We start from the raw sequence: 9,751 nt of genomic DNA, 5'->3' as shown, positions 1-9,751 counted from the left end.
CACTGTAGAGTATCATCACAGAGAGGATACATACTGTATGTTCCATTAGATGTCATCAGTGGAAAGGCTAGTTGGTGGTACACTGTAGAGTATCATCACAGAGAGGATACATACTGTATGTTCCATTAGATGTCATCAGTGGAAAGGCTAGTTGCTGGTACACTGTAGAGTATCATCACAGAGAGGATACATACTGTATGTTCCATTAGATGTCATCAGTGGAAAGACTAGTTGGTGGTACACTGTAGAGTATCATCACAGAGAGGATACATACTGTATGTTCCATTAGATGTCATCAGTGGAAAGACTAGTTGGTGGTACACTGTAGAGTATCATCACAGAGAGGATACATACTGTATGTTCCATTAGATGTCATCAGTGGAAAGGCTAGTTGGTGGTACACTGTAGAGTATCATCACAGAGAGGATACATACTGGATGTTCCATTAGATGTCATCAGTGGAAAGACTAGTTGGTGGTACACTGTAGAGTATCATCACAGAGAGGATACATACCCACACAGAAAAAGTTTCAGGTTGTGAATTTTCAATGTTTTATTCATGCACTTTATTGCACCCGGCACTTTATGGATATCATGGCATAATAAATCATATCTATTTTTGCATGTGAGTCCTATCCTTTCCATGATCCTACTTTTTGAAAACTACGCACCTGTGACCAACATGATCTGTTATTAAAGACTATACAAGAATGCAGGCGACCACCCATTGTTTCTATACTTTAGAGTAGGACAGTACATCAGGCCATTATCAGAGTAGGACAGTACATCAGGCCATTATCAGAGTAGGACAGTACATCAGGCCATTATCAGAGTAGGACATTACATCAGGCCATTATCAGAGTAGGACATTACATCAGGCCATTATCAGAGTAAGACATTACATCAGGCCATTATCAGAGTAGGACATTACATCAGGCCATTATCAGAGTAGGACATTACATCAGGCCATTATCAGAGTAGGACATTACATCAGGCCATTATCAGAGTAGGACAGTACATCAGGCCATTATCAGAGTAAGACAGTACATCAGGCCATTATCAGAGTAGGACAGTACATCAGGCCATTATCAGAGTAAGACAGTACATCAGGCCATTATCAGAGTAGGACATTACATCAGGCCATTATAAAAGTAGGACCTAAGATCAGGCCATTATCAGAGTAGGACATTACATCAGGCCATTATCAGAGTAGGACATTACATCAGGCCATTATCAGAGTAGGACAGTACATCAGGCCATTATCAGAGTAGGACATTACATCAGGCCATTATCAGAGTAGGACATTACATCAGGCCATTATCAGAGTAGGACATTACATCAGGCCATTATCAGAGTAAGACATTACATCAGGCCATTATCAGAGTAGGACATTACATCAGGCCATTATCAGAGTAGGACAGTACATCAGGCCATTATCAGAGTAGGACATTACATCAGGCCATTATCAGAGTAAGACATTACATCAGGCCATTATCAGAGTAGGACATTACATCAGGCCATTATAAAAGTAGGACCTAAGATCAGGCCATTATCAGAGTAGGACATTACATCAGGCCATTATCAGAGTAGGACATTACATCAGGCCATTATCAGAGTAGGACATTACATCAGGCCATTATCAGAGTAAGACAGTACATCAGGCCATTATCAGAGTAGGACATTACATCAGGCCATTATAAAAGTAGGACCTAAGATCAGGCCATTATCAGAGTAGGACATTACATCAGGCCATTATCAGAGTAGGACATTACATCAGGCCATTATCAGAGTAGGACATTACATCAGGCCATTATCAGAGTAGGACATTACATCAGGCCATTATCAGAGTAGGACATTACATCAGGCCATTATCAGAGTAAGACAGTACATCAGGCCATTATCAGAGTAGGACATTACATCAGGCCATTATCAGAGTAGGACATTACATCAGGCCATTATCAGAGTAGGACATTACATCAGGCCATTATCAGAGTAAGACATTACATCAGGCCATTATCAGAGTAGGACATTACATCAGGCCATTATAAAAGTAGGACCTAAGATCAGGCCATTATCAGAGTAGGACATTACATCAGGCCATTATCAGAGTAGGACATTACATCAGGCCATTATCAGAGTAGGACATTACATCAGGCCATTATCAGAGTAGGACATTACATCAGGCCATTATCAGAGTAGGACATTACATCAGGCCATTATCAGAGTAAGACAGTACATCAGGCCATTATCAGAGTAGGACAGTACATCAGGCCATTATCAGAGTAAGACAGTACATCAGGCCATTATCAGAGTAGGACATTACATCAGGCCATTATCAGAGTAAGACATTACATCAGGCCATTATCAGAGTAGGACATTACATCAGGCCATTATCAGAGTAAGACATTACATCAGGCCATTATCAGAGTAAGACAGTACATCAGGCCATTATCAGAGTAGGACATTACATCAGGCCATTATCAGAGTAAGACATTACATCAGGCCATTATCAGAGTAAGACATTACATCAGGCCATTATCAGAGTAAGACATTACATCAGGCCATTATCAGAGTAGGACATTACATCAGGCCATTATCAGAGTAGGACATTACATCAGGCCATTATCAGAGTAAGACATTACATCAGGCCATTATCAGAGTAAGACATTACATCAGGCCATTATCAGAGTAGGACAGTACATCAGGCCATTATCAGAGTAAGACATTACATCAGGCCATTATCAGAGTAGGACATTACATCAGGCCATTATCAGAGTAAGACATTACATCAGGCCATTATCAGAGTAAGACATTACATCAGGCCATTATCAGAGTAAGACATTACATCAGGCCATTATCAGAGTAAGACATTACATCAGGCCATTATCAGAGTAAGACATTACATCAGGCCATTATCAGAGTAGGACAGTACATCAGGCCATTATCAGAGTAGGACATTACATCAGGCCATTATCAGAGTAGGACATTACATCAGGCCATTATCAGAGTAAGACATTACATCAGGCCATTATCAGAGTAAGACATTACATCAGGCCATTATCAGAGTAAGACATTACATCAGGCCATTATCAGAGTAAGACATTACATCAGGCCATTATCAGAGTAAGACATTACATCAGGTCATTATCAGAGTAGGACAGTACATCAGGCCATTATCAGAGTAAGACGTTACATCAGGCCATTAGAGCCCTTTTCATGAGTTTCTCCCTCTTCATAGATGGTGTGATTTGTGATGTTTTTTTTCCAGCCTTGGCAGCTGGGAGAAGGACATGGTCACCACTTTACCACCTATAAACAGAATCCAGCCTACCAGCCTAACATACTGATCTCACATTCCTCTAGCTCTGATTAACAGATGGCAGAATATTGACATCCTGGTGTGGCGTATTGCAGCCACGACACCGGCCAACGCGGACCACAGGTATGTCAACTCAATTTACGCCTAATCTGGTTTGTGCTAAAAATAAAAATGGTCAAACAAGTTTAGGTTTTGGGGATTTTTATTTTGCGTCATTGCTGTTAGTTGACGTGAGCCCTCCTTGAGATCCAATGACCATAAAGTTGGTTTATTTTGGTTTTGAAACATCTGTCTCTGCCAAAAGAAACAGGATTTATTATCAATCACAGGAGGTTGGCGGCACCTCATTGGGGAAAACAGGCTTTTGTTAATGACTGGACTGGAATCAGTGGAGTGGTATCAAATACATCAATCACATGGTTTCCATGGTTTCCAGGTGTTGGATGCCATTCCGTTGTCTCGGTTCCATCCATTATTATGAGCCGTTCTCCCCTTATCAGCCTCCACTGTTATCAAGAAAAGGAATTTAAGTTATTGCCATAATTGAATTTGCCGCAATCATTTTTCCTCCACTTAAAACTTCCTCATACTTGCCTGTCATCTTATAGATGCTACAGTTTTGTTTTGATTTATAAAGTGACTCCTGGCATTGCTTTTAGTAAAGAAGATGGACCAGATGCTCCTCTACAACATGAACATGCTATCAGACTGTGTGTGGGTGGACAGACACGTGTTGGAAGTGTTTGAGAGCTTAAGCATGTGTTCATATGTCCAAATTCTCTTTGGCTGCACTCGTACATGTTCAGGAAAATTGCATTTATTTTAGACAATCACCGCACATGTTATAACCAAACAGTCACGGTTTCCATTTAAAAAAAATACTTTTCTGCCTGTTAATAGTCATAGAGAGAATTAGAAAGTATTGGTGGTGTGTTGAGTGATTATATTCCTCTCTCCCTCCATCCGTCCCTCTCCTTTTCTCTCTCCCCCTCCATTTCTCTAACTCTCTCTCCATCTCTCTGATGTGATTGTACCACTGGGACCCGGCAACAGATGGGTTTCAAACGTCAGCCTTCCCAAACAGGATATAGATGATGAGTAGGCCCTGGTGCTCCCTGGAGGAGCTACAGATCAAATGGTCCTCTTCCACCCCCCGCCGCTCCCCTCCACCGCTCCCTTTGCTCTCCACGGGGTGGGGTCCGGACGAGGTGAGGAGGAGGAGGAGGAGGAAGGAGGGAGGAGGAGGAGGAGGAGGAGGAGGAGGAGGTGTAGGAGGAGGAGGAGGAGGAGGAGGAGGAGGAGGAGGAGGAGGAGGAGGAGGAGGAGGAGGAGGAGGAGGAGGCGGAAGGAGTTCCATTGTGCTCTCCACGGGGTGGGGTCCGGACGAGGTGAGGAGGAGGAGGAGGAGGAGGAGGAGGAGGAGGAGGAGGAGGAGGAGGCGGAAGGAGTTCCATTGTGCTCTCCACGGGGTGGGGTCCGGACGAGGTGAGGGGGAGGAGGCGGAGGAGGAGGAGGAGGAGGAGGAAGGAGTGCGATTGTGGTATGCACGCGGTGGGGTCCGGACGAGGAGAGGAGGAGGAGGAGGAGGAGGAGGAAGGAGGAGTTCCATTGTGCTCTCCACGGGGTGGGGTCCGGACGAGGTGAGGAGGAGGAGGAGGAGGAGGAGGAGGAGGAGGAGGAGGAGGAGGAAGGAGTTCCATTGTGCTCTCCACGTGGTGGTGTCCGGACGAGGTGAGGAGGTGGAGGAGGAAGGAGTTCCATTGTGCTCTCCACGGGGTGGGGTCTGGACGAGGTGAGGAGGAGGAGGAGGAGGAGGAGGAGGAGGAGGAGGAGGAGGAGGAAGGAGGAGGAGGAAGGAGCTCCACTGTGCTCTCCACGGGGTGGGGTCCGGACGAGGTGAGGAGGAGGAGGAGGAGGAGGAGGAGGAGGAGGAGGAGGAAGGAGGAGGAGGAGGAAGGAGCTCCACTGTACTCTCCACGGGGTGGGGTCCGGACGAGGTGAGGAGGAGGAGGAGGAGGAGGAGGAGGAGGAGGAGGAGGAGGAGGAGGAGGAGGAGGAGGAGAAGGAGAAGGAGGAGGAGGAGGAAGGAGCTCCACCGCTCCCTTTGCTCTCCACGGGGTGTGGTCCGGACGAGGTGAGGAGGAGGAGGAGGAGGAGGAGGAGGAGGAGGAGGAGGAGGAGGAGGAGGAGGAGGAGGAAGGAGCTCCACTGTGCTCCAGCAAACCTCTGAGACAAGGGGAAAAGTGGGGATTCCAGTTTCCTGGGTCATGTTCATTCGGCACCAAACGGAAAGAAAAGTACTGAAACAGGAAGGAACTACTTGGACTGAACAAATCATTCCATTCCAAAAGGTTTTTAAAAGTATTCCGCAGCGTGCCCTAATGAACATGACCCAGTTAATATATTCACACCTGCGGTGTGAGTCCTTCTGTGACTCACATGGATACTGTTACGTCATGTTACTGTTACATGTTGCTCAAACTCACCTAGAATGTATCCTCTTTGTATGTTTCCTCTCCTTGTTTTGCTGATTTGTCGATAGAATTATGGCTCTCTTGTCCACAGCCATTTTTTATTTCTCTTTGTCACTCTGCACCTCGTTCTGACCCCACTAGTACAGAACTCTTTCATTACTGTCACCATCGCATATATAATAGTGGATCACAGCCCTGAATACATGTTCAGGCAAACTGCGGTCAAAAATGCATAGTCGTGGTTTGGGGCTTGGAAAGAACTCCCCTTTTCTGCTTCTTTTAGTTTTCCTCAGTTGTTCCAAAGCCAAAACGTCAAGCGCAGAAATATATTATTGACATGGATTTGTTTTGTGCCGTTCCTTTTTAACATATTTCCTCCATAAATGTGTCAAAATGGAGGACATCTGTCTCAGTGTGGACTGGGTGATGGATCTGTCCTCCCCAGTACACTCCATGTGTTTCAGTGTATCTACAGCTGGAGCCTGTTGTGTTCAGTGAAAACAATAGCGCTAAATTAGCATTAGCATTCAGCCCAATGGCACAGCCAGACAACTCAATCGGATCTGGGCCAAATTCTTTTGTCGTTGGCCCAAGCTAGAGATCAAATGGTACTCTTTCACCCCCCACCTCTCCCCTCCACCACTCACCTATGTTCTCCACAAGGTGAGGTCTGGGTGAGGAAGAGGAAGAGGAGGAGAAAGGAGCTCCACTGTGCTCCAGCGAACTTCTGAGACAAGGGGAGAAGTGGAGGGATTCCAGTTTACTGGGTCATGTTCATTAGGCACCAAATGGAAAGAAGAGTACTGAAACAGGAAGGGACTACCTGGACTAAGAAATCTCATTTTCATTCCATTGCAAAATGTTTTTAAAAGTATTCCGTTGCGTGCCCTAATGAACATGACCCAGTGGAGGTTGGTGATGCAGTGGTGGATAATTTTCACATTAGGAGGAGAATCACATTTTGAGAGGAAAAACTGGCATTCCAGTGGGCTTATTTGATTAGCCGTAATGTCATAGATACAAGAATGTCCTCTGAGAAATAGCGAAAAGTAGCCAATGAATGAGTTATTCCCGTCAGCAAATACCCACGCTGCCTGCTTCCTACCCTGCCTCCACCTGCCCCACGGGCCACATTGTTTCGTCAATCTCCAATATGGAGCATAATTATACCAATTTGTTATATTGCATTAGTGAAGGTCTGGCAAAAAAGAAAGCGTTCTTTCTGGGCTCGGAGGCCTAACTACGCAGTGAGGACCGGACGTGTTTCTTCATCTCAGACATATCTGTTGAATAATGTTGACCAAAAGGAGTTTGAAACCAGCAAAAGTGTTATTCTTCCACGAATAGTGCAAACACTTTCACCTAACCTTGGAGCGGGTTTATTGTTAGTAACTTCACTTAACTTCTTCATTATTCTGATATACAGTATTTGGATGAAAATGCTCATTTCTGGTCTTATACGTGTTTATATGACAATAGGGAGATAATGCTCAGCTGCTGCTAACACTCCCACACTCCTGCACCTGCTCTCACATTTAGACTGCAATCTGGCTATGTTCTTTTGGATAGCTTACAACTCTATATACTGGTTCAATTCTAGCAGATATGTTATTGTTAATCAAAAGTGTCACTTTATAACGCAAGTTATCATGTAGGGATGAGTAATGGTCAGAGCATCGATTCCATCATACTCGAGAACTGTTCAAGAAACACACATATCAGATGGCCACATCCATGGGATTGTGTCTGTGGAGTATGTGTGTCTCTGGGAACGTTGTGTTGCCTGTTCACATCCTACAGGGAGGCCTGTTTCATGTATGTCTGTTAATAGGTAGTCTGGTGCATTCTTTCCCAGGACAAACTGTTCATGTCTCTGCCCCCCAGGCAGCATCCCTGGCCTGGCTGGCCTCCCCTGGGTGCTGGGCTGAGTTTGGTGTGGGTGGATGAGAGGCCCCCGGTGGCCCGGAGGGTCTGGGGCTCTTTGGGGAGGCAGAATCAGAGGCATGAATGACACCATTGTGTGTCCAGATTGCCAACATAAAAAATGAATGAACAAATAAATAAATAAAGCATGAAAAATAAGGGACGGGGGAGAGGAGGTGAATATAATCTGTCATCTGCATTTTAAAACGAGACCTTGACATACTGTAGGAAGGTGATTATCATAACTATTATCCGCCTTCTCTCTGTGTATTTCCAAGAATTCAGAATCAGAATCAGTTGTGATCATCATGACACCATTTCTCCTGACCACCTCCTCCTATTCATTCATCTCCTCTACCATCCTGTATTAACCCCTATTCATCTCCTCTACCATCCTGTATTAACCCCTATTCATTCATCTCCTCTACCATCCTGTATTAACCCCTATTCATCTCCTCTACCATCCTGTATTAACCCCTATTCATTCATCTCCTCTACCATCCTGTATTAACCCCTATTCATTCATCTCCTCTACCATCCTGTATTAACCCCTATTCATTCATCTCCTCTACCATCCTGTATTAACCCCTATTCATTCATCTCCTCTACCATCCTGTATTAACCCCTATTCATTCATCTCCTCTACCATCCTGTATTAACCCCTATTCATTAATCTCCTCTACCATCCTGTATTAACCCCTATTCATTCATCTCCTCTACCATCCTGTATTAACCCCTATTCATCTCCTCTACCATCCTGTATTAACCCCTATTCATCTCCTCTACCATCCTGTATTAACCCCTATTCATTCATCTCCTCTACCATCCTGTATTAACCCCTATTCATTCATCTCCTCTACCATCCTGTATTAACCCCTATTCATTCATCTCCTCTACCATCCTGTATTAACCCCTATTCATTCATCTCCTCTACCATCCTGTATTAACCCCTATTCATTCATCTCCTCTACCATCCTGTATTAACCCCTATTCATTCATCTCCTCTACCATCCTGTATTAACCCCTATTCATTCATCTCCTCTACCATCCTGTATTAACCCCTATTCATTCATCTCCTCTACCATCCTGTATTAACCCCTATTCATTCATCTCCTCTACCATCCTGTATTAACCCCTATTCATTCATCTCCTCTACCATCCTGTATTAACCCCTATTCATCTCCTCTACCATCCTGTATTAACCCCTATTCATTCATCTCCTCTACCATCCTGTATTAACCCCTATTCATTCATCTCCTCTACCATCCTGTATTAACCCCTATTCATTCATCTCCTCTACCATCCTGTATTAACCCCTATTCATCTCCTCTACCATCCTGTATTAACCCCTATTCATTCATCTCCTCTACCATCCTGTATTAACCCCTATTCATTCATCTCCTCTACCATCCTGTATTAACCCCTATTCATTCATCTCCTCTACCATCCTGTATTAACCCCTATTCATTCATCTCCTCTACCATCCTGTATTAACCCCTATTCATTAATCTCCTCTACCATCCTGTATTAACCCCTATTCATTCATCTCCTCTACCATCCTGTATTAATCCCTATTCATTCATCTCCTCTACCATCCAGTATTAACCCCTATTCATTCATCTCCTCTACCATCCTGTATTAATCCCTATTCATTCATCTCCTCTACCATCCTGTATTAACCCCTATTCATTCATCTCCTCTACCATCCTGTATTAACCCTATTCATTCATCACCTCTACCATCCAGTATTAACCCCTATTCATTCATCTCCTCTACCATCCTGTATTAACCCCTATTCATTAATCTCCTCTACCATCCTGTATTAACCCCTATTCATTCATCTCCTCTACCATCCTGTATTAACCCCTATTCATTCATCTCCTCTACCATCCTGTATTAACCCCTATTCATTCATCTCCTCTACCATCCTGTATTAACCCCTATTCATTAATCTCCTCTACCATCCTGTATTAACCCCTATTCATTAATCTCCTCTACCATCCTGTATTAACCCCTATTCATTCATCTCCTCTAC

The sequence above is a fragment of the Oncorhynchus keta genome, unplaced genomic scaffold (assembly GCF_023373465.1).
Source record: "Oncorhynchus keta strain PuntledgeMale-10-30-2019 unplaced genomic scaffold, Oket_V2 Un_contig_7426_pilon_pilon, whole genome shotgun sequence".
Classification (NCBI taxonomy): domain Eukaryota; kingdom Metazoa; phylum Chordata; class Actinopteri; order Salmoniformes; family Salmonidae; genus Oncorhynchus; species Oncorhynchus keta.
The sequence above is the reverse complement of the archived record's forward strand: the minus strand, read 5'-3'. Positions refer to the sequence as shown.